The 25,246-nt window shown below is 37.1% G+C and overlaps 1 pseudogene across 1 annotated transcript in view; it reads right to left on the bottom strand.

Annotated features, from left to right (window-relative positions):
• The window catches only part of LOC149564345 (uridine 5'-monophosphate synthase-like), a 54,022-nt pseudogene extending 31,613 nt beyond the window's left edge, over window positions 1–22,409 (bottom strand). Inside the window, exons 1-2 of the transcript XR_016364192.1 lie at window positions 21,351–22,409; window positions 4,690–4,773 (exon numbers count right to left, since the gene is read on the bottom strand). The product of XR_016364192.1 is annotated as a uridine 5'-monophosphate synthase-like (transcript). The remainder of the gene's footprint in view (window positions 1–4,689; window positions 4,774–21,350) is intronic.
• Between the last annotated feature and the right edge of the window lie 2,837 nt (window positions 22,410–25,246).

Below are 25,246 nucleotides of genomic sequence, written 5' to 3'. Positions count from 1 at the left end.
CACTCCTTTAGGGAATGTCTTGCAACTTGGCAGATGTCACAAAACTGTTTCTTTGGGCATGAGCCCTTTGTATGGCCATCCTCTTTATAGTCTGTGTACCATAGTTCTCCCTTCACAATGTCTGGATTCTTTTTCAAATTCTTAAATTCTTTCATCATTCTAAGCATATTTTTCTATAATGCTCTAACTTGTTCGATTCTTCGTCACTACTGCTACTTTCGGATGACGAATCGTTTGAATCCGATGATTTATGCTTTTTCTTCTTACTTGACTTCTGTTTGCTTTCGAGATCCATCGCACGATTATACGCGTTGGCGTACGACACAGGTGGTACAATCTTCATCTTCTTTTTCAAAGCTAGTCGCAGCCCCTCCACAAAACATCATTTTTTCAAACCGTCTGCCGGTTGACTTTCCATCTTCCCAACCAGCTCTTTTAGTCGTCTGGCATAGGCCCGAATTCTTTCATTCTTTCCTTGCTTGGTACTATATATCTCCGCTACTATTTCATTATCGTCCCGTAGCAATCGGAACTCTGCTATGAACTATTTTCTAACGTTCGCCCATGTCAATTTTTGAGGGTCGGCATCCAAAACCCAATCAATTGCCACACCCCGTAGGGTTGCTGGGAACTGTCTGACCCAATCATCCTCGTCTGCCACGCCATTTGTTGTCCATATAGTTTCACACGTCTTGCAATGTCTGATTGGATCTATTGTACCATCACCATTAAATTTCGGTAATTTTTCTTTGGGACCTGTCATCACTACTTTATTTTGATTCTTAGGTACTTGTGTACCTGCGCTGTTCTGAGTGCCACACTGTTGTGAGCACCCGCGTTGCCTAGTGAAAGGTCTTCTTTAAGTGAAGTTGTTCAATTCTCCGCCTATATCCATTCGTCTAGTGTATCGGGAACAAAGAGTTCACTCCACACTCATGCTCCCTCGACACTTCAAGCCGTACGAGTTGCTTCCCTTCCGTTCAGATACTCTACCCTCGACGTATACAGGTTAAGGAACTCCTCCCTTGTTTCTTCCACTAAATTTAATTGTTGTCAAGTCTCCTCCAACAATTCTTCGGCACTCCTCGGCCTACTAGGTGAGTGCACTCCCTCCGTTTGTGCCTCTTCACCCCTTCGGTGCTCATCAGCAATCTGCTGAAGCTTCTGCCTGCGCTCTACCTGCTGTGCTAAAATTAAAACTTCTTGTGTTGTGCGTATTTCATCCTTGTCTTTTACCTTGTTCCTATCCTTGTTAAGCAAATTTGGCATTAATCTTCATAACATTCCTTCATTCCAAGTTCGTTTGGCAACGGCGCCAAATGTTTATTGTACAAGGTAAAGATACTTAACGTATGTAGTATAGCACGATACAACACAGAACAGATACTTTATTCATATATGCCATATGCACTCAATGCTTACAATCTGAATACAATGATTATGATGATCCAAAGTCCATTTCGGACGGTGTACATATACCTTTCCGAAGGGGTGACTCAAGCGTCATATGCCCATTCGGATACTATTCTACCCCTCAGCTACACTATAGATTTTGCTGACAACAAGTTCTGAAAGTTGTTAGGACCTACTCTAATGTAATAAAATATGAATAATAATAATATTTTACATTTGGTCAGCCTCAAGGTCTAGGGTTAAATTTCTATAACCTGCTTGGGCGGTGGAAAATTGCATATATAAAGAAGGCTTATATGGTTGTCTAGGACAGTTTTGGGTTGTTGGTGGTGGCTCTGGCTTACAAAATATTGTAAGAAAAATGCCCATGTGGCTTTTCATGTTTTATTTCTGAAATTTGTAATACCATACTTTTGGAGAAAATAAGAAGCCAATTTTTTGTTCCTGGAACTGGCTGTTGTTTCTCTATTTCTGTTATGCATTTGTATTATTAAAGGGAGTACCCTTCATCAATCTATTACTTGAATATTATTGCAAATACTTTATACTAATATATTTTCATTGCAAGCATTATTATTTCTTGTCTTAGATCAACTTTAATATATGATACTTATTTTGAGGTTTTGACACTATCACCACTTTGCAAATGCCCCCCGCTCCACCTCACCCTGCTTCGGTCCCTCTCCCCTCCCCTCCCTTTTAGCTCATAGTTGTTAGGTTCTAGAAGTTAAGTTGGCAATTTAGAGCTTCAAAGGGTCAAGGGGTGGTTAAGCAATCAAGTTGTCGAGTGGCAATTTTAAAGTGGGAATTTTGAAAGTAAAGTCCTTTGGAGTCAAGTTTAAGTTTTTGAACTAGAAATCTTAAGTGTTTAAAGTTTTGAGTAGTCAAATGACAAATAGTCTTAAATATATTAAAAAGGCATATGCTATGCATAGGGGCCTTAAAACCCTTATAAAAATTGACTTTTCCACCCTTAAAATGTGAAAAGTCCCAAGGGAAATCACGTTTTTCTTAATAAAAATACACAAAATCTGGACCTACCATGAAATTCTCCACATAGAATGATCAAAATCATTCATACCATGGAATTCCCCACTTAAAATGATGAAAATCTGCATATACCATGTATTTCCCCACTTTAAATCACATTTTCTTGAAAAAATTCAAAGTGTTGAGTCATTTGTCCAGACATGGGTCAACTTTCCCCACCTAGAAACTAAGGATAAGAAGTGTGAATGAAGAGTCCACATGCAAGGCATTTTCCCCCTTGGGGCTTAGGCAAATTTTGTCTCCCAATGTAGGGATTGTCCCAATGAATGTTTGGATTTATCCAAAGACAAGTTGATTTTCCCCTTTTTAGATAACTAAGGATAATGAGAATTTTCTTAGTATGGGAACTAGTTTATCCCTATGTGGACCAATTTTTTGCATTTGCGAGCAAGGAAAGACGAGATCTTCTGAGTATGAAATCTGAGGATTTATCCTTGCATAGATCGATTTTCCTTCTTGGGTGAAGAGGAAAAAGTGTGGATAAACCCTTGTGGAGGTGCGGATTCCCTTCTTTTGGATAATGAAAGGGACTTGTGAATCCCTATGGTCAATTTTCCCCTTCATGGTTTTGAAATATGAAATTAATTAGTGTTACACCAGTACGGGGGTACTTTGGGATGACAGGACGTCGAGGCGAGTTTCCGGGATGCGGGGAAAATGGGCCTTATTTTTGAGACAACGGGGGGACAGCAGCAAGGGGAGGATGGGCCAGATAGGGGTGTTGTATAGTATACATATAGAACTTGAAATGCTAGTTATGAAATGATGTTTCAGTAGTTCACTAGAACATACCAAATTAAAATACTTGAACATAGCAAAATTGCAACATGAATGAGAACCATTGACATTCCACATAGTAACGTATTACATACCCAATAGTAACATTCAAAAATCAAAATTCAAATAGAAATTCAAGTACACATACCAGTGGCGGCATGGTTGCAGAATGGTGGAGGTGGGGGTGCTTGGGTACTCAAGTACCTGGTTCAAGGACATCTCGGGGACAGGTACTTCAAGGTTTGGGAGGGGGTGTGAGTATCTAGGTTACACTGAAATTAATCAAATAAAGGGGAAAATAATTAATAAAGTTCTACAAGCTTCTAGAAGATAAAATGGTTTATCCCACATTGCTTGTGTGGGTGAGAATCAAACCAAAAACCTAGCCTTATCTCCTTATTCTTCTACATCTAGCCCAATTTTATCTCAACTAGGTTAAAAACATGTCCCAAGGTCTTCACTGACATGAACTAAGAAGTAAAGCCAATCAACTGAATCACGAAAAACTTTCAACATCCACTTAGAATCACTCATAACCAATAAATAGAAGAGATAGAGGAAAGAATGGGAAATAACAAAACAAGAGAAAGTGTGGTCTAGTGTATGAATGTGTCTCGTAAGAAAAATGATGGAAAAAGAAAAGAATGCTGATATCGCCATTTAATGATTCAACCATCAGGTTGGATGCAACTACAAAGGAGGCTTCAAAACCTTTATTGTCTATGCTTAACAATCTTGCCAAGAGGCAAACAAGCATTTGGCTACACTACATTTAGATAAAAAGATATCTCAGAGCTGCCCCGAGTTCTAATTGTATACACAACTGGAAACGGGACCACCAATAAGGTGTCTGCAATCATCAAATGAAGTGCTTCTTCTTATCAATTCACTTCCTGCAGTGATTTATTTCCGTGTATGCCCACAACTGCTTCAGCCGTGGACAGAATGAAAATAGTCCAATTTTTATATAGTTGAGAAAATGTAATGGATAAGAACAGTAAATGTATGGGTACCTCTGTTGATTAACAGGGCTGTATCCACAACAATTTGGATTTTTTTTTTCATGTTTTGCATCTTGGTATATATGCTTTTATTTTAAGCTCTTGTCACTTCTCCCCCTGTGAAATGTGATCTTGTTTTTCTTAGTTTGATGTATTGCATTGCATTGGAGAAATATCAAGGCTAACCAAAGTAATCTATGCAAATATTAAATCAAAATGCTACAGAAAAAAAATCAATGCCCACCCAGTTGCCTTTTAAAATTAGTGGATGGGAAGGCTAGTTGTGACAGTATAGTCTCTCAAAAGATGTCTTTCAGGTCCAATTACTTTGTGTTACGACAAAAATAAATATCAATTCAATGTCTTTTTGTTGCCACATTTCTCCAATAACTAAGTTTCTATTACCAGAGTCAACCTTGTAAACGGTAAGTGGAGCAGAAAGAAATACCACTCTAAGTTGTGCACCAAAATCAGGAGTGAAGTCCGATAATATGTCAACATGTGTTTTCAAAACACAAATCTCAGGCCCAACCTGCAAAATTAAAATATCCAGAACTACTGTTAACAAAATGGAAAAGTAGATATAAATTAAACTAAAAATATCGCTACATAACCTACCAAGTCAAATGAAGCATATATCAAGGTTTACCCAAAAACATAAAATGCAACAAAATTTCAAAGAATATAGACAACCTGGCAACATAAACTGATTGTAACATACGAATTTTCCTAACCAATTTTTAACAGTATTCAACTAATAACTAATCCCTTTCATATGACAATGACTTCCTTAACTAATTATAACTAGAAAGGAGTAACTGCTACCTAATCAAATTTTATTTTAAACTCAACGAATGCAAAGGGAAATAAACGATACCATTTAAATCAATCCAACATGTTCAACTGAAAAAATAAAGTAACAACTACCATTTTAAACATCTAATATATTCTACATTATCTATTTATGCTTCCATGAATCCAATGGTTAAGTGCAAAAGAACATACAGGTATGATGGAGATTTCCCTTGTCTTGTTGTTGATCAAGCCTCGGCATTGGTGAGAGGAGACGCATTGACATAGGCTTAACCTCCCAACCACGGACCATAGTTATCCCCACACATCCTAACTTAATAGAATGGCCCTCCCTACCTTGGGATCGGGCTTGAGATGTTCTTAGGTCCATCCATTTGAGTAATCTGGTGGTGGTTTGAGTGTCCCATCTGTTATTACTGATTAACTGAAGAATCTGGACAAACAAAAAAGATCTCATGTTCGGCACATCTGCCTTTATCTACCCTGGCCAAGGATTTCAAGTTGGGTTCGTAAACCTGATCTCCACCACTCGACTTGACAACTAGTTTCATCATTAGGATATGCATGAGCTATTAACTATGTTTGTTACTTAGTTTACTGATTCCAATCTTGATTCCTGCAGGTTATCATCACCTCATCACCATTAATGGCATCCTTGCTGGTGATTTCCTCGGTGTTTGGTCTCCATGATATTATTTGCATGATGTATAAAAAGATCAGAAATAAATTCAAATAGGTTCATTAATTCATGGTTATCATTATAATTTTCTTTCTTCCCTATCTATGGCTGAGACAACCTCAAATGAACAGCATATGCCCTGATATATGACCCAATGAATTTCGTCTAGGAAGCTATGATTATGTATACATGCATTCACCATACAGACTGTATCTGATTTGGCATCAGAATTTACTTAAACATGGAAAGAGGATTATAGCAGGACTCCGCTTAGCATGGCAAAAAGATTAAATGAAAGTAATGGATTCAAGACGTTTTCAATTAAACACAACATATCTTACGTGAATTTCAACAATCTGCTCCAACTCCCGCGAGTCACTTATACCAATCTGTTCCGACTCCCGTGGCTGGAAAAAATTGGACTCCGCACTCCCTAGCTCTGTCCTCACGGATAGGTAATGACAAGAATATAAAGGAAACAGGAGGGCAAGTTATTGAGGCCGATAAAAATCTCAGATTCTCTTCTCTTGGCCTTAACGTAAATACAGATGAGAAATAGAGTCACGGAAAAATGCAGAGAGGAAGAAGTTGTTTCAAATATGATCAAGGAGACTCTATTAAAAGGATTGCTTGGCTCTTCGGCTACCTTTAGTTATAAACAAAGCCATTGGAATGCCTCTCTAATCAAATTTTTAAAAGAAAGAAATAAAGAGGGAAAGAATAAGAAGTTGAAGAGTTTTAATTTATTATTTTATTATTATTATGCATTCTTATAAATGTTCATGTGTATGTATTGATGAAGTGACATCATTAGATTATAAACTTATAATTTATTGGTGTCACCTCATTTTTATTTACATGTGTTCGTATTTGAGGGCGTATAATAATGATCAAATAATAAATTCAAATAATAAATCTTTGAAGGTACGAATTTCATACTTTTAATTTAGATTATTTTAGCTTTTATTATATTATTTTTTTAATAGCTCATGCGGTCTAATAATGCAACATGTTGTCAAGTCTCAGTATCCTTATCAAGGTAGTCTTAGGTCAGACTTGTCGATTCTAATGACTGGACCAATCGACCATCCCCTTCCGATGATCCTGTTTTGCAATGCTTCCCCTCTCTCCAATCTTCTTCCTGCAATCACCCAAACAAAACATTCTCGCCAAGACATTAATTCAAAGATATATTAATCGTTAATTCAAAACAATTGTCAATCATATAGTGACAGTTATAGATTTCATCAATGTCTATAATAACCAACTCATTTCACATGATCAGGAAAGAAATAAATTGATACATCTATAATTATCTAACTTGTTTCACATGATCAGGAAATAAATAAATTGATACAATGTCTATAATTAACTAACTTGTTTCACATGATCATGAAAGAAATAATTCGTTAAACCAACGGTTATGATCAATTTAAAACTTAGGGCAAACTTTGGGATGTAACATTCCCACCCCCTTAGATTTTTCATCGTCCTCGATGAATAAAAACAAAGTTTAAACAATACTTAATTTATGCTAGAAGAATAGAAAATATTGAGTTTTTAGTTTTCAGAGAAAAGATAGAGGTATCTTTGAAAAATGTCATGGTAATCCTCCCAGGTGGCATTATCCTCAGCATATTGGTCCCACTGAACCTTGCACTGAGTCACTTCCCAATTTCGTAAGCGTAGCTTATGTACCTCAAGTATTCTAAGTGGTTTTACCTCTACCACCCTTGGTTCTCACACCTGCAATAATTTCCAATCGATCATATGTTGATGGTGGGTAATATACTTTTTAAGATATGACACGTGGAAGACGTCATGCATCCTAGCAAGTGCTGGTGGAAAAGCAATCTTGTAAGCTATTCAGTTCACAACTTTCGAAAATTCAAAGAACCCCACGTATCTCGGGACTAACTTAGCATTTTTGCCAAACTTGATTGTACTCTTCTGAGGTTTAACCCTTAGTAATACCTTATCCCCTACTAAGAATTCCCTAGGTATTCTTTTGACATCAGCATAACTTTTTATGTCTGTCATTTGCTTCCTTTAACCTTTGACAAATCTGGATTACCTATTCCTCCATCTCTTGAAGCATTTCAGGCCCAACAATGATTCTATCTTCCAACCGTTTCCAACTTACTGGGGTTTTGCATTTACAACCATAAAAAGCCTCAAAAGGAGCCATTCTAATGGCAGACTGATAAGAGTTATTATAGGCACCAGGGGTTAGTATGTTTCCCATTAATACTGTCGGTCCATACAGTACACCATCAGAAGATCCTCTGATACTTGATTTATCCGTTTTGTTTGAGCATATGTCTCAGGATGATAGGTTGAACTAATGTTTAACTTGGTACCCGAAGTTGTAAATAATATTTGCTAAAATCTGGAAGTTATCCTAGCATCCCTATTTGAAATAATTTTCTCCGAAATTCCATGCAACCAAAAAATCTCTTTTATGAACTTATGAGCAATCTTCAGTGCTCCATCAGTTAAATTCCCTAGTACAAAATGAGCAACCTTTGTCAATCTGTTGACCACGACTAAAATAGTGTTGTGACGATTCTGTGTCATAGGTAACCCTTGTACGAAATCCATGGATATTACCTGTCATTTCCATTCGAATACTTCATTTGGGTGCAACAGGCCTGCGGGGTACCGATGTCTACTTTTGCTCTTTGGCATTCCCAACATCTTGCAACAAACTCAATTATCTCCCTTTTCATCCCCTTCTAGAAATATAGAGGTTTTATATCAGATAACATTTTTGTTACTCCTGGATGTCCTGAATATGGGGCTGAATGGAATTCACCTAGGATTAGTCTTTGGAGTTCAGGGTCGTCAGGTACATATATTCTATGATGATACCTTAAAAATCCGTCCTCTTCTAAGCTAAACTCTAAATACTTTGGATCTTGCGAGTCTCTGATAAGAGCTAAATTGATTTTTGTATAAAACTTATCATGCTCCAAGTGTCGTAAAATTTGGTCCCTTAACCTAAAATTTATAGTAGTTATTGCCAAAATGTGTCTTCTCTGGCTTAGGGCATCTGCTACTTTGTTTTCCTTACCTTTAATATAACTTATGTCGAACTCATAATATGCTAAGAATTCCAGCCACCTCCTCTGCATAAGATTTGGTTGGGTGAAAATATACTTCAACCTATGATGATCAGATCTAAGCTCAAAAGGTTTTCCAATTCCGTAATGTCTCCACATTTGCAAGGCATGCATAGTTGCTGCTAATTCAAGATCATGGGGTGCGTAATTATGTTCATAGTTTTTCAGTTTTCTAGATTCCTAAGCAATAACTTGTTCATCCTGCATTAATACATCCCCTAATCCTTCTCCAGATGCATCTGTTATAACTACGAACTGCTTTTGTGGATTAGGTACCCTTAGAATAGGTGTTGTAGTCAATTTTTCTTTCAAAAGCTCGAAGGCTGATTGACACTTCTCTGTCCAGATAAATTTATTTCCCTTCCTCTAAAGTGAAGTGATCGGATAGGCTATCCTTGAGAAATTTCTAACAAACTTTCTATAGAACCCTACTAACCCCATAAAGCTCCTAACTTCGAATACATTCCTAGGTATAGGCCATTCCTTGATTGCTTTTATCTTTGACGGGTCTACTACTATACCGTGCGCTGATATAATGTGCCCTAGATACTGAATTTCCTTTTGGTAGAAAGCGCACTTAGATAATTTTCCATATAGTTTGTGTTCTCTTAATCTTTGGAAAACTATTTCTAAATGCCTCTAGTGTTCTTCCTCGTCCTTAGAGTATATTAAGATGTCATCTATAAAGACCAGTACAAACTTGTCCAAACAATCCTGAAATATGTTGTTCATTAGATTCATGAAAGCTGCCGAGGCATTGGTTAACCCGGATGGCAACACTGTGAACTCGTAATGTCCATAGCTACTTCTAAATGCAATTTTATGTATATCTTCATCCTTTATTCAAAGCTGATGGTATCCTGACCTTAAGTCAATTTTTGAAAATATTGTCGCACCCTTCATTTGATCAAAAAGATCACCTATCCTTGGCAATGGGTATCGATTTTTGATGGTGACTTTAATAAGCATCCTGTAATCTATGCGTAATCTCATGGTTCCATCCTTCTTCCTCACAAACAACACTGGGGCTCCCCATGGTGAGACACTAGGCCGAATCAACTTCTTATCTAACATATCTTGAAGTTGGATCTGTAATTCCATTAATTTTGTAGTTATCATTCTATATGGTGCTCGGGATATGGGTTTTGCTCCTGGTATCAAGTCTATGGTGAAATCAAATGCTCGGGAAGAGGGTACTCCAGGAAGTTCTTCAGGAAACACATCTTGATATTTCTTCAAATAAGGATATTTTTCTTTGAAGGACTCTTTTAACATTTGCCTGATTTCCCCATCTTCATAAATGTAGTCATCTCCATAAGTGGTGGCTTTAGGTTCCCTTGTATCCTCAATCCTAACTGCAAAAATCTCACAACCTTTTCTCCATATCTTTTAAGTTGCATTGCAAAAATCTGTTTTGATCTAATTTCATGCTTAATCCCTGATATGCTTGTTGGTCTACCTTGATCATCCACACGGCTTACGGTTTTGGCAAGACAATCTACTTTGGCCTTATGTTCATGGAGCCAATTAATTCCTATGATAATGTTGTATGACCCAAGGGGTGCTACATATAAGTTTAGTTCCGTTGAAAAATTTGGGAAGTCAATCTGAGCTTCAAATAGACATTGCTCTACCTTAGCCCTTGACTGGTCTGCATACTCGACTGTCCATGGTTTTGCCATAAAACTAGATCTTTTCGGAAACCTACTTAACAGCCTAGGTGATATGAAACATTCAGATGCTCCAGTATCAATTAATACGGACACAGAGTTCCATAGATCATACCTAGAGTTTCAATGGGGCCTATCTGTTGTTTTGCCTGCCTATTATCCAGGGCTGCATGAATCCTCTGTTGAAAGACGTTGTTGTTACACTAAAGGTGGTCGTTGTGGCTAGCTGACGTTGGGTTTACTAGGATGCTGGTTTACATAATGATCTCCTCCACAGTTAAAACATCCTCCTAGTGGTCCTTTCTTTTCATTATTCTTGTTGTTTTTTTCGTATAATAATTGTTTTTGGCATCCTTAGCCCCATTGCCCTTTAACTCTAGTTTGTTGCTTTTGTAATCCTTAAATTGCTTTTCCTGAGGCCCAAAATCGACACCACCCGAATTCCAAGTTGTTTTCCTTTTGTTGTCTTGGATGGAGTCATCCTTTCTAATCTTGTGTTCTTGCCGAACAGCTTTCTCTAAGGCCTCTTCCATGGTTCGGGGAGCAAGAACATCAATAGCTCCTCCTATCCTATTGTTCTATCCCATAATGAATTTCGTCACCTTTAAATGGTGTCTTGCTGATAAGGTGACACGTATTTTAGCAATCGAGTGAACCTCTCCCAGTACTTATGTACTGACATGTCTCCTTGTTTTAAGTTTTGGAAGTCTAATAGCTTCTGATCATAAAAGGTCTGTGGCAGCCAATGTTTTTGGAATATGTCCACAAATTTTCCCCAGGTGATCTCAGTGGTTCTAATGTTCTGTTCAACCTTGGTATTTCCCCACCAAGTTGCAACTTGTCCGATAAAATGATATATTCCCCAAATTGCCTTTCAGGTTTCAGAGAAATTTCTAATCTCAAAATAGTGTTCCATCTTAGTTAACCATGCTTCTACTTCCTCCTCGGACTCAGAACCGGAAAACTTAGGTGGTTTTATTTTCTTAATGTTTGCTGATAAATCAGCCACTATCTCTTTCTTCTTTTGTTTCTCTGATTGCTTGGGAGAGGGAATTTTGTTATGCTCTAAAACTTCTGTCTCAGCTCTAGGTGGTGATGAGGTTTAAGTTTCCTCACGATTCTACCCTATCTGGGCTGCCATTTCACTCATTCTTTTTTCCATGGTTTCTAGCTTTAGTTGTGTTTCTTGTAAAATTTGGAATAGCAATTCATTTAAAGATTGAGGGTTCTCACATATTATTTCTTGATTTACAATGTTCTCATTGCTGTTCATTTTTATGTTTATAGTTCCCACCTGTTAATTTACAATTGTGTCAATTATGTGAAAAGTAAAGATCTTTTACAAAAAGAAAAATCTTACAAATACATGATCTCAAATAATTTAATTTAATTTATTATTTCGTTGCTTCACTTAATGCAACCTTATTTACAAAATTTCCTCTATTGAGTATGTTTACATAATCATATCATTTAATCTTGCTTTGCAGCACTTAATTTTGGTTCAGCTTGGTACATATCTTGCACCATCTAGGATCTATGAAACTATAAGCGAGGATTGCTCTACTGAGCATTCTAGCTTTGAATCAGCTTGTTTCTATATGTTGCCTTGCTAGGAGTCGTCCACTTGACTCTTTCTTTTTTCATCCGCTGAATTCTCTAATTCAGAGTTTATTTATCTCGAGGCATAGAACAACAGGTGTAATCATATTTAGTCATGTTTTTAATGAGATAGGGAAAGATGGGGTGTCGAGTCTTCTTTCGTGGTGTTTTACGTACTTGCATCCTGTAGTCAGTCCAAAATCTTTCAAGTTTCAAGAAGGTAGGGTGCCCTAGGTTCAGTGTCGAACCCAGCGCTCTGATACCATATGTAACATACGAATTTTCCTAACCAATTTTTAACAGTATTCAACTAATAACTAATCCCTTTCATATGACATTGACTTCCTTAACTAATTATAACTAGAAAGGAGCAACTACTACCTAATCAAATTCCATTTTAAACTCAACGAATGCAAAGGGAAATAAACGATACCATTTAAATCAATCCAACATGTTCAACTGAAAAAATAAAGAACTACCAATTTAAACATCTAATATATTCTCGCATATATTCTACATTATTTGTTTATGCTTCCATGAATCCAATGGTTAAGTGCAAAAGAAAATACAAGTATGATGGAGAATTCCCTTGTCTTGTTGTTGACCAAGCCTCAACATTCGTGAGAGGAGAAGCACTGACATAGGCTTAACCTCCCAACCACTGACCATACTTATCCCCACACATCTTAACTTAATAGAACACCCCTCCCTACCTCGGGATCGAGCTTGAGATGTTCTTAGGTCCAGCCATCTGAGTAATCTGGTGGTTTGAGTGTCCCATCAGTTATTCCTGATTAATTGAAGCATCTGGACAAACAAAAAAGATCTCATGTTCAGCACATCTGCCTTTATCTCGACTTGAAAAAATTGGACTCCGCACTCCCTAGCTCTGTCCTTGCGAATAGGTAATGACGAGAATATAAAGGAAACAGGAGGGCAAGTTATTGAGGCCGATAAAAATCTCAAATTCTCTTCTCTTGCCTTAACATAAATACAGATGAGAAATAGAGTCACGGAAAAATGCAGAGAGGAAGAAGTTGTTTCAAATACGATCAAGGAGACTCTATTAAAAGGATTGCTTGGCTCTTCGACTACCTTCAATTATAAACAAAGCCATTCGAATGCCTCTCTAATCAAATTTTTAAAAGAAAGAAATAAAGAGGGAAAGAATAAGAAGTTGGAGAGTTTTAATTTATTATTTTATTATTATTATGCATTCTTATAAACGTTTATGTGTATGTATTGATGAAGTGACATCATTAGATTATAAACTTATAATTTATTGGTGTCACCTCATTTTTATTTACATGTGTTCGTATTTGAGGGCGTATAATAATGATTAAATAATAAATCTTCAAAGGTACGAATTTCATATTTTTAATTTAGATTATTTAAGTTTTTATTATATTGTTTTTCTAATAGCTCATGCAGTCCAATAATGCAACATGTTGTCAAGTCTCAGTATCCTATCAAGATAGTCTTAGGTCAAACCTATCGATTCTAATGACTGGACCAGTCAACCATCCCCTTCCGATGATCCCATTTAGCAATGCTTCCCCTCTCTTCAGTCTTCTTCTTGCAATCACCCAAACAAAACATTCTCGCCAAGACATTAATTCAAAGATATATTAATCGTTAATTCAAAACAATTGTCGATCATCTAGTAACAGTTATAGATTTCATCAATGTCTATAATAAAACTCATTTCACATGATCATGAATGAAATAACTCATTATCAGTTGATACAACGTATATAATTAACTAACTCACTTCACATGATCTGGAAAGAAATAAATTAATACAACGTCTATAATTAACTAACTCGTTTCACATGATCATAAAAGAAATAATTCGTTAAACCAACGGCTATGATCAATTTAAAACTTAGGGCAAAATTTGAAATGTAACACTGATAACAGATTTTCCAAAAGACATTACTGGTGGAAGAAAGTCTATACTACAAATATCTCAAAACAAGACAATTTAAAAGAGAATACTGAGAAAATCAAAATAGCTAAAACGGTGCAGAATAGTAATCATTAAATCCACAAGAAAAATCAATTAGAAAGGAAAGTCAGAACCCAACAATCAAAACATGCAACTAAAATTGTTGAAAAAACACAGATGCTATAGCTAAAAGAATAATTATCTAGGAGTCTAAGCTGCAATAAATGTCCCAGAATACAACCATGCATAATTTCATATATGTGAATAAAAACATAAAAATGGAACTAAATGGCTGAATTTATGTATACAGATCTTTATATGACCAGATTTTGGATAATTTTATTGCCATTGGTCCTGTTAGATTGTAACAGTCAAATATTCTTAAAATATGAACGGCAAGGGAGCATAGATCACTCTACTTCATAAAATCAATCAAAAAGCACATTACACAAGGATTCACGATCTAGTAGAGCAAAATTAACCTAGAAGTCATAACAAAATAGACGTCCGTGGGTCTTAGAAGCACAACACACATATCAGGAACAATATCTAATGCAAAAACCAAAAGAAGAAACTCAAATTTGTTTCATTGTAAATGGTGAGTGTAGCACATTTCATGCCACTGCCAAAGTTCAGCTCTGGTCATTGTTTGCTCCCACTCAAAATGGTATGCAAATAAAATGCATAGCACCAAGCTATTATTCAGAGTAGCTATCCCTCAGACATGTGAAAAATCAACTATTGCAGTCATTGATTATTAATCTCCTATCGTAAACGATTATTAAACTGCTGAAAACAAATTTCCAGCTAATATTGAAAAATAACACAACTGCAACTTCACTTATATAATACGGAAAGAAATGAACAACACAATGAACACAATATTTTCGGACAAATTGTCCCTGGAAAAACCCCTAAGGGAAAATCAGTTCTACAGATGAGGAATTATATTAAACTTCAGCAAATCAAGAGATACAAAATTCATTGCCTCTCACTGGCAGAACTCCGACAACCTCCTAATTTCTCCTGCTGATATTCCCCACTGCTATCCCGACGCTAACACTACACCCTTGCTAACACTGCAAGACAATTTGCTATCACTGCAAAATGCTTCTCCAAAACTTGTTATCTCCAAATGACCCAATGACCCCTTTTTATACTACCCTATTGGAAAAAACAACGACCAAGATTAAATCAAACCAACGGCTGAGATTAAGACAACTCGACAGCCAATAATAGAATTGGTTGCAAGGTGTCCAAAAGGGAATCACTAAAATTAGTAAATAATTATCCTTGCAATAACCATTTACTAATTCTTGGCAAGTGGACAAACAACTGTCCAAACTACCCATAACTAATGCTGCTATACATAGATAAGGACAAACAGTTGTCCAAGCTACCCATAAATACTACTGCTATTTCCGAGTCAGAAATAACAGCTGTCCAACTAACAATAATTAACACTCCCTCTCAGCGAGGAAGCTGTTCTGCAGGACACCTAACTTATCTCTAAAGAAGATAAATTTTGCCTTCCCCAATGCCTTAGTCAGAATGTTTGCTACCTGCTCCTCTATAGGTATGTACTGTAGTTGAACAACTTCCCTTTGTACACAATCTCTGATGAAGTGATATTTGATATCTATAAGTTTAGACCTATCATGAAACACTGGATTCTCAGACAATTTGATGCAACTCTGATTGTCACAATGTATCACAGTAGTCTCAACCTTCTGACCAAACAAGGCTACTAACAACTTCCAAAGCCATATAGCTTCACATGTCGCCATGCTAGCTGCTATGTATTCTGCTTCTGCTGAACTTAGAGCCACAGACTTCTGCTTCCTGCTGAACCAAAATACAACTCCTGATCCCAAGCTAAAACAACACCCTGAAGTGCTCCTTTTGTCTGTTGTACTTCCTGCCCAATCTGCGTCAGTATAGCCTATCAACCTGATACCTTCACCTCGAACATATCTGATCCCATACTTGATTGTACCACGCAAGTAACGTAGCACATGCTTAGCCGCTATCCAATGCATTCTCTTTGGTTCAACCATGAACTGACTAAGAGAGTTTACTGCAAATGCTATATTTGGTCTAGTGTTGACCAAATACATAAGCGAACCAATCAACTGTCTATATAAAGTGGGATCTACATCTTTCTCCTTAGTTGTATCTACCTTCCTCCAATTCGTGATCATGGGTGTAGACATGGCTTTGCAATCCTCCATCCCAAATTTCTTCAAGATTTCAATGCAATATTTCCCTTGACCAAGGAAAATCTCCCCATCTGTCTGCCACACTTCCATGCCTAGAAAGTAGTGCATAAGTCCTAAATCCTTCATCTCGAACTCTTCTGCAAGGTTCCTCTTGCAATCCACTATGAGCCCTAGTGAACCTGTAAGAAATAGGTCGTCCACATAAAGAACAAGAATGAGAATCTCACCCCCAACCATCAAGTAGTAGAGGTTAGCATCTGCTTCACTCTTCAAAAAGCTCATTTTCTGCAAGTATGTATCAATGCGCTCATACCACGCTCTAGGAGCCTGCTTGAGTCCGTATAATGTTTTCTTCAATCTGCACACGTGGTCTCTTTGTTGTGTGCTACAAAGCCTTCTAGTTGTTCTATGTATACCTCCTCCTTCAACTCACCATTAAGGAATGCTGTCTTGACATCCATTTGATGGATTTTCCATCCCATCTGTGCTGCAAGTGAGATTACAGCTCGTATAGAAGTGTACCTGGCAACTGGAGCAAATGTCTCCTCATAGTCTATTCCCTCCTCTGAGAGAACCCCTTTGCCACAAACCTCGCCTTGTATTTCTCGATGCTACCATCTGCACCGTGCTTTATCTTATAGATCCAGCGTGATCCAACTACAACCCTATCTGTTGGTCTAGGTACTACCTCCCACACATCATTCTGCATTATTGAAGAATATTCCTCAACCATAGCATCTCGCCATACCTGATGTTCTGTAGCTTCCTGATAGCTAGAAGGCTCACTATCTACCAACTAACTAACTAATGCCACATAGTCATTGAACTTGGCTGGTTGTCTTCGCTGTCTAGTACTCTTCCTAGGAGCTCCCACAAACTCCTGAGTATCCCTTTGTGTATCTGGAACCACATGGTTCCCGCTGCCAACTGTAGAGGATGAAATGTCAACCTCTAAGTCTTCTAGATGCATTTCCTGTTGCACCTATTGCTCCATACTCTATGAATCTTCACTAACTGAGTCTACACTCGTACTGGTAACTGTACTTGAGCTTTGTTGCTCTTGACTTGGTCTTGGAGCTTCTGTTGGCTGCTCATTCTGATCATCTGCTGGCAAATCTCTGGATCTCCTAAATGCCTTGTCCTCCATGAACTTGACATCCCGTCTGACAATAATTCTTTTAGTCCCCGGAATGAAAATCCTGTATGCCTTTGAGGTCTCACTGTACCCAACAAAGTACCCCCTCTCTGCAGTATGATCTAACTTTATACGTGTATCTCCAGGAATATGGCAATATGCCAAACTCCCGAATATCCTGAAGTGACTAACATCTGGCTTCTTCCCTGTAAAAGCCTCCTCTGGTGTCATCTTCCCTAGCACCTTGTGTGGAACTCTATTCTGAATGTAGACTGTTGTATTACACACCTCTGCCCATAAGTAACAGGGCATGTCCTAGTCATGTAACATAGCTCTTGCTGCCTCCGATATAGAACGGTTCTTCCTCTCAGCAACTCCATTCTGCTGTGGATTGTAAGGAACAGTCCATTCTCTCTTGATTCCTTCTCTGGTGCAGAACTCCTGGAAGACATTTCCTTTGTACTCGCCTCCATTGTCTGACCGAAGAACCTTTATCTTCTTTCCTATCGAGTTCTCCACAAGAGCCTTGAACTCTTGGAATCGATTGAAAACCTCATCCTTAGTCTTCAAGAAGTATATCCAGGTCTTTCTAGAGAAATCATCAATAAAAGTAACATAGTACTCATATCCTCTGAGAGATTTTGTCGACATCAGTCCACAAACATCTAAATGTACTAGATCAAGAACACCCTTAGATCTGGTGTCACTCCTTGGAAAAGATGCTTTCGCAAACTTCCCCAACACACATCCCTTACATACTTCGTCATGCTCTGTGGTCACCTCTGGAACACCTGTCACTGTCTCACGAAGCAATCTAAGTGCTCCATGATGAATATGGCCCATCCTCCTATGCCATAGCTCTCCAAGATCTCTAGGATTACTGTTGCTCAAAAGTGCCTTAGGAGTATCAAACTGCAATCTATAAAGGCAACCACTCCTAACTCCAATAGTTATGGGTGATTTCCAATCCTTGTGCTTAATCAACACATTTGTCCCTCTAAAGAGTACATTATACCCCCTTATCCTGAAGAACAGATACAGAAATCAAATTCATACCTAAGCCTGGCACATATAACACATCATGAAGTGGGATTATCTTTCCATTCTCCCTCTGAAACTGAACAGTCCCTTTCCCAACAGGGTTGAGTTTGGACAAGTTTCCATAGAAATCTAGATGTTGGTGTCCTCCTCCTTATAACTGGAGAAGTACTCTCTAACTCCTGTCATATGAAATGACGCCCCACTATCTATATACCAAACACACTGTGAGGTTGAGCTAACCATACAAGCTATGAGTGCAAACTCATCTTCCATTCTACTGGAGAGTTCTTCCGCACTTGCTAAAGCTGTCACCTACTTCTTACCCTTCTTCCTCTCTGGGCAATCACTGACATAGTGGCCAAACTCATGACATCCAAAGCACTTGACCTTAGAAAGGTCCTTCTTCTTCTTCTCACTTTGTGAATTTGATCATTTGCTAGATCCCTTCTTTGCTTTCCCTTTACCCACTAGGACAACATTCTCTTCTTCCACCTCATCTTTTTGACTCTTGTTGGCCCCATTGACAAGACTTAGTCTAAACTCCTCCTGAGTGAAATCAGTCCATAGTCGATCCCAACTCGGTAAAGTATCTCGTCCACTGACAATTTGAACAAAGACACTCCATTGTTTAGTAAACCCATTTAGGGCTATTCTCACTAGCTCGTCATCACTAGGGCTATCTCCAACAGCTGCTAACTCATCCTTGACAAGTCTGAGCCTGGTGAGGTAACTTGTGACGTCTTCTCCCTGATTCATCTGGGTATTTTTTAGCTTCTCTCTGAGAATCAACTTCCTGTTGGTGGTAGCATTCTGGTACAGATTCAGAATGGCGTCCCACATCTTCTTCGCTGTATCTAGCTCCGAGATATGTGGAACAATATGATCCTTGACACCATCAAGGATTATCCTCCTCACCTTGGCATCGTCCTTCCTATATGCTGCAAGCTGTGTTGCATCCGTTGGTACAGGTACAACCCTGGTAGCATAATCCTTGATACCATTCTCTTCCAACAATAAAGAAATTTTGGCCTTCCAGACACCAAAATTTGAGGCACCATCCAATCTATCCTGATCTCTCAAACCAGCTGAAGCCATCTCAATGGTTTAAAGCAATAATAAATCTAAAGAGATCAAAATTTCTTTCCTAGGGAAAAACTCTTCTACCCTTAACAATGCTCTGATACCATGTGAAAAATCAACTATTGCAGTCACTGATTATTAATCTCCTATCGTAAACGATTATTAAACTGCTGAAAACAAATTTCCAACTAATATTGAAAAATAACACAACTGCAACTTCACTTACATAATACAGAAAGAAATGAACAACACAATGAACACAATATTTTCGGACAAATTGTCTCTGGAAAAACCCCCAAAGGAAAACCAGTTCTACAGATGAGGACTTATATTAAACTTCAGCAAATCAAGAGATACCAAATTCCTTGCCTCTCACCGGCAGAACTCCGATAGCCTCCTAATTTCTCTCGCTGATATTCCCCACTACTATCCCCACGCTAACACTGCGCCCTTGCTAACACTGCAAGACAATTTGCTATCATTGCAAAATGCTTCTCCAAAACTTGTTATCTCCAAATGACCCAATGACCCCTTTTTATACTACCCTATTGGAAAAACCAACGACCGAGATTAAATCAAACCAACGGCTGAGATTAAGACAACTCGACAGCCAATAATAGAATTGGTTGCAAGGTGTCCAAAAGGGAATCACTAAAATTAATATATAATTATCCTTGCAATAACCATTTACTAATTCTTGGCAAGTGGACAAACAGCTGTCCAAACTACCCATAACTAATGCTGCTATACATAGATAAGGACGAACAGCTGTCCAAGCTACCCATAAATACTACTGCTATTTCCGGGTCAAAAATAACAGCTGTCCAACTAACAATAATTAACAAGACATGCCATCTAAGTGAGTAATCAGGAGACACTAAATGGGAGAAACCACATGCTAGTAATATAAAAACAACCTACAGACCAAACTTGTTAAAAGATATTGAGTTTCACCAACACGAAGCAGATTTTATCGTGCAATATCTAGATTATTGTAACACTTCAGCTGCGCCAACAGATTTTATCATACAATGTCAAACACATAAAGAATAATGAAATTTTAACTAAATGGAATCAACAAGGCTGGAGAAGCCATGGTGAACAGTCCTCGGACCTAGCATCTAATCCAAGAGGAACTCTTTCTGTGTGTGCAGATGGGGGGCGAGTTATTCCCTCAACAGCTTGTGCATTTTCCCATTCAAAGAAAACAAGCTGCAAAGAGATCATTTGCTCAGTGAAAAGCACCCCAGATAACCAATGAGGCATTCTTGGTTGAATTCCTAACCAATCCATGGAAAATAGCATGCTATCAAAACCAATATAGCACCACAAGAGAACAGATAATTCACTACCTAAGCAATGCCATATAAAGTTCATCCATAGTGGGGAATTTAAAATCAATAAATTGCAACGCATCATAGTCCCTGCTACCAAATACATGCTTACATATTGGGGGACAGATTCATATGGACGGTGAACAGATTATAGAAGGCAGCATACAACCACAGTTTCTTATAAACATTATAACGAAACACAATGTTATTATTTTTTTATCTAATTCATTACCCTCTTCTATCTTAAAATTTATATAAATTCCTATTTATATAATTACCCATTTACCATATCTTTTATCTACTATTTAAAAAATCCAACGGCGTCAAAATTACACCAGCACAAGTATGCAGATCATCATGTTACCAACAAAAATCACACATTCCTGCTAACTTTTTATTTAACCAAAAAGAATATAAACGATTACAACAAAACAGAATGTACCTTCTACGGAACGAAAAATTTACTTACAGATTCTGCAATGCAGAGAAGCTCATGGATTGTAGAAACATCAGCTGCCAAGGATAGATTAGTCTTCTTTCTCTCCATGAGCTCAAAAAGCCTCTTTCCAGTAGGGTTTTGAGCCAGAAGAGCCCTCTCACCATAAGGAATCCTTTTCCTTGTAGCATTAGGCACGGACGACGGCACCCTCGCAAAGAGAGCTTCCCACTCTTAACCAGCACACCCACCATCTCAGTAAGCTTAAGAGCAGAATGCAATGTGATCCCGTTTTGAGCCAGATTATCCCTCCCTTCCTGTTCTCTGTCAATGAGCACTACAGCATCAGTGACATTCAAACCCACGGTTTTTAAGGACTCCACAGTCTCCAGAATAGATGCCCCGCTGGTGACCAGGTCCTCCACAACCAGGCAATTTTGACCTGGAGTAAACATCCCTTCAATGGACTTCTTGGTGCCGTAGTCCTTCACCTCTTTTCTTCTCATCGCCATGGGAATGGAGTGAGCGAGGGAAATGCATGTCGCAATGGGTAGGGCAGTGTACGGTACCCCACAGACAAGCTCAAACTTAAGGGAAGATATCTTTTTCCATATGGTGTCTGCAACCAGCTTGAGAAGATGTGGATATGATACAATGAGTCTAAGATCAATATATATGGGGGATGTGATCCCACTCTTGAGCTTGAATTCTCCAAATTTTACAGCTTCTACTTTGTGAAGCTCTAGTATCAATTCTTCCATGGAAATAGATGATGGGTTTTTCTTGGTATCACTGCTCGTTTGAAGTTGGAAATAGATGTAATTTATTTCTGGGAAGATTACGTTTATTCAAGTCTGTAAAGAAGGCATCGCGTTGATTGAGTCTGCAAAAGCCACTCTGGCTGTCGACCATTTTGACGTCCCATAATGGTGAGGCAGGATCAATCTAAACAACTAAAACAGAACCAGATTTGAACTGTCGATGCAGTCGTAATTGTAAAATTCGCCCGACCTATACCAAAGTTTTTTATTTGACCATTATTCCAAGAGTTCGAGTTTACTCTTCAATTTTCATTATTAGTTCATCCCAGCAGGATACTATATCATCCATTTTACTAACCAATGAAATCATTTCATTCTTTCATAACAGTTTTGTATTATAATGTTTCTATATTATTCTTTTATTTTCTTAATTTTTTTTAATTGTTGACATATAATAGTACATTGAACAGTCAGTGTTGTGGAGTTTTATTTCAATTTTTTAATTTAAAAGAAAAAAATTGTGCTCGAAAAAGACAAGTGCTTTCTTATTTTTTGCAATAGGAGGTCCATATATTGAAAGTGGACTTATTTGTGAAGTGATTTATTTGTCAAGAAAGCATTTATTGAAAGTCCATTTAATATGTTTGTGTCACATTTTTTATTTTTTTGGGATTTTTGTAGTTTTTGGAATTTACATCTTCTTTAGAGAGTAGGTAAGTGGTTGTCCAAATTGCTTTCAATTTAATGGAGTTGTCAAAAGAATAGTCATGTGAGTCTAATTTTCCACATAAAGTTACTATTACAGCATATGTCTTGCTTCATTCATTTGAGTAAACAGTGAAATAAGTAAATTCGTGAATCTATAAGATCCCTTAATTCACAATTGAATTGCCTATATCGAGATGGTCTTTGTGGATGTCGATCTTCAGGAGTTACAAATACAGAGATGAGCAGAGTTCTACAATTATGATAATGAAAGAGGAAAAATTACAGAGTGCTTTGTCCTTCTCAAGTAAGCATGTTTTGTTTTTCCCATTCAGTTCTTTGTTTTCGTCAAAAAATGTCTTGTTTACTTGTTGATGTGCTTTCTGACTTTTGAATAGATGGTATTTTAATCACTGTGTCCATTTACTTGTGTTAGTAGTGAGACCAAAATATTACCTACCATCTATGTTACCATTTCGTTTATTTGGTTCCCTTTTCTTCAATGATTTGGACTATGGAACTGCGGATGACACCATATCGTTCTTTTGTAGATTTGTCTCATGTTTATCTTAAATTTGTTCTGCAACTTTAATTTTGTTTCCAGTTTCACGCTTATTAAATATGTCAAGTATTGTTTTACAATTTTTTTCTCTAATTTTGCTCTACAAGAACTCTATTATTGTTTTCATTCATGCTTCAGGCATAATTGGTTTTTTCCCTCTTTAGTTTGATCAACAATTGGACTCAATAATTTTCCTCTCCCGAAGTCATAAAGGAGAAGATAGTAAAATAATGAAAACATATCTTTAAAAGATCCATCCATTCCATACAATTTCTTCCATTATTCTTTGAGATTTGTGTTAATATGATCTCTTGATTTTGTGATTCAATTTTTATTTTGTGCATATTGAGCCCTATTTTTGAAACTTTTTTATGGGCGGGTTGGAACACACAAATTTATTCTTTGTTGTACTAAGAAATGTATCAATAAAAAGCACAGTAGAAAGAAAAGTTGAGGAAATAACTCTAGTGAGTTTTCGAGTGAGGTGATGGCGGATTCGCCCATCAAAGATTATAATGTTGTTTTTTCAAACGATTTATTTTTGGCTTTATTACCATTAGTTTAGGGTTTGGAGAGTTTGTTGTAAAGATTGGCAATTTGAGGAGGTGGGAAGCATGTTGAAAGTGCTTCAAGTGCAGCTTCCATAGGAGATTCTGATTGTGGACTACAAGTTGTTACCCTACATTCTCTCTCATCATCCTTATAGGTCTATGACGAACGACGTTTTACCAAATTCAGCCCCATTGATGGTTATTACTTGAGATTATGATTCCTTCATCTACATAAGCAATCTTCCTGTTCAATGAGCCAATCTTCACAAAATCATTTGTTATATAGTTGATTCCATTATCTTCTTTGGTGTTTTAATTTTGGTTGACTATAATCCTACTAGAGACACTATATTGGTTCTAGAATTTTCATCAAGTTGTTTTTAGTATATTGATACTTAGAGTTATCCCTAGTTCTTCGTACTATACTTTTAGAATTATCAATTAGATGATGGTCTAGTATGTATTTTTTTTATTAGTATCAATATAATATTTTACATTGATCTTTTATCAATTAAAAAATTGTGATCAATACAATATAAATTATGTACATGTACATATATCCATTATGTATTTTGGAAGCTCATTTGCTTTATTTTGGAAGCATCAAATCATTCATGCCCATGCATTTTGAATTTGTTGTTTCCATAGATTTATTAATTAATCTTTAAAAAGTCATATAATTTGTTTTTGTTGTTTGGAATAGGGTTACATTAGAATGCACTTTTTTTAGGAAACACTTTTTCAAAATTTATGAGGGACCTCGTAATTGTTTTATTTGTAAATTTAGATAGGCAAGAAGTCTACTTTTTTTTGAAATTTTGCGTGTCCATGAAGCTTTTCTTCTAAAGCCTAATGCACAAATGTATCTTGGACTTGTTTTAGTCCAATATAAGACACATATATAGTTTTTAATTTCTTTTTGGACTTGATTGGTTCCTTGTTTGAGCTAGGGTGAATATGTTCTAAATTTTTTATTTGTGGTTTTGTGTTTATCGGGTGTTGATAGGTTTTTTCCATATTCCTCTAGCTTTATATATCCTCAAAAGAAATCTTCAACAAGAAAATCACCATTGACCTTCAAGAAAACCACATTTTCCCACATCACAATCAAAACTTCTCCAAAATACTAGGCTTATTTCCCAAGCTGTAAAAGGTACAAGTGTAGATAATGTTCATTCTAAAATAGCCAGATACTATTTTTAGTTTCTCCATGTGTTGTCAGAGCATAACACAAGCATTTATGACCATTATAAGTTGTCATGATCTTTATTTTATTTATGTTTCCCTAAACTTAGAAACCCCTTCTGCACTTGTTCAAATTAACAATTGAAATACTTGAAGAAGAGAAAG

This window comes from Cupressus sempervirens, chromosome 4 (genome assembly GCF_028749045.1).
Source record: "Cupressus sempervirens isolate cs-2001-9-10 chromosome 4, ASM2874904v1, whole genome shotgun sequence".
Taxonomy (NCBI): domain Eukaryota; kingdom Viridiplantae; phylum Streptophyta; class Pinopsida; order Cupressales; family Cupressaceae; genus Cupressus; species Cupressus sempervirens.
Note: the sequence above shows the minus strand (reverse complement) of the source record. Positions and strands in the feature narration are given on the sequence as shown.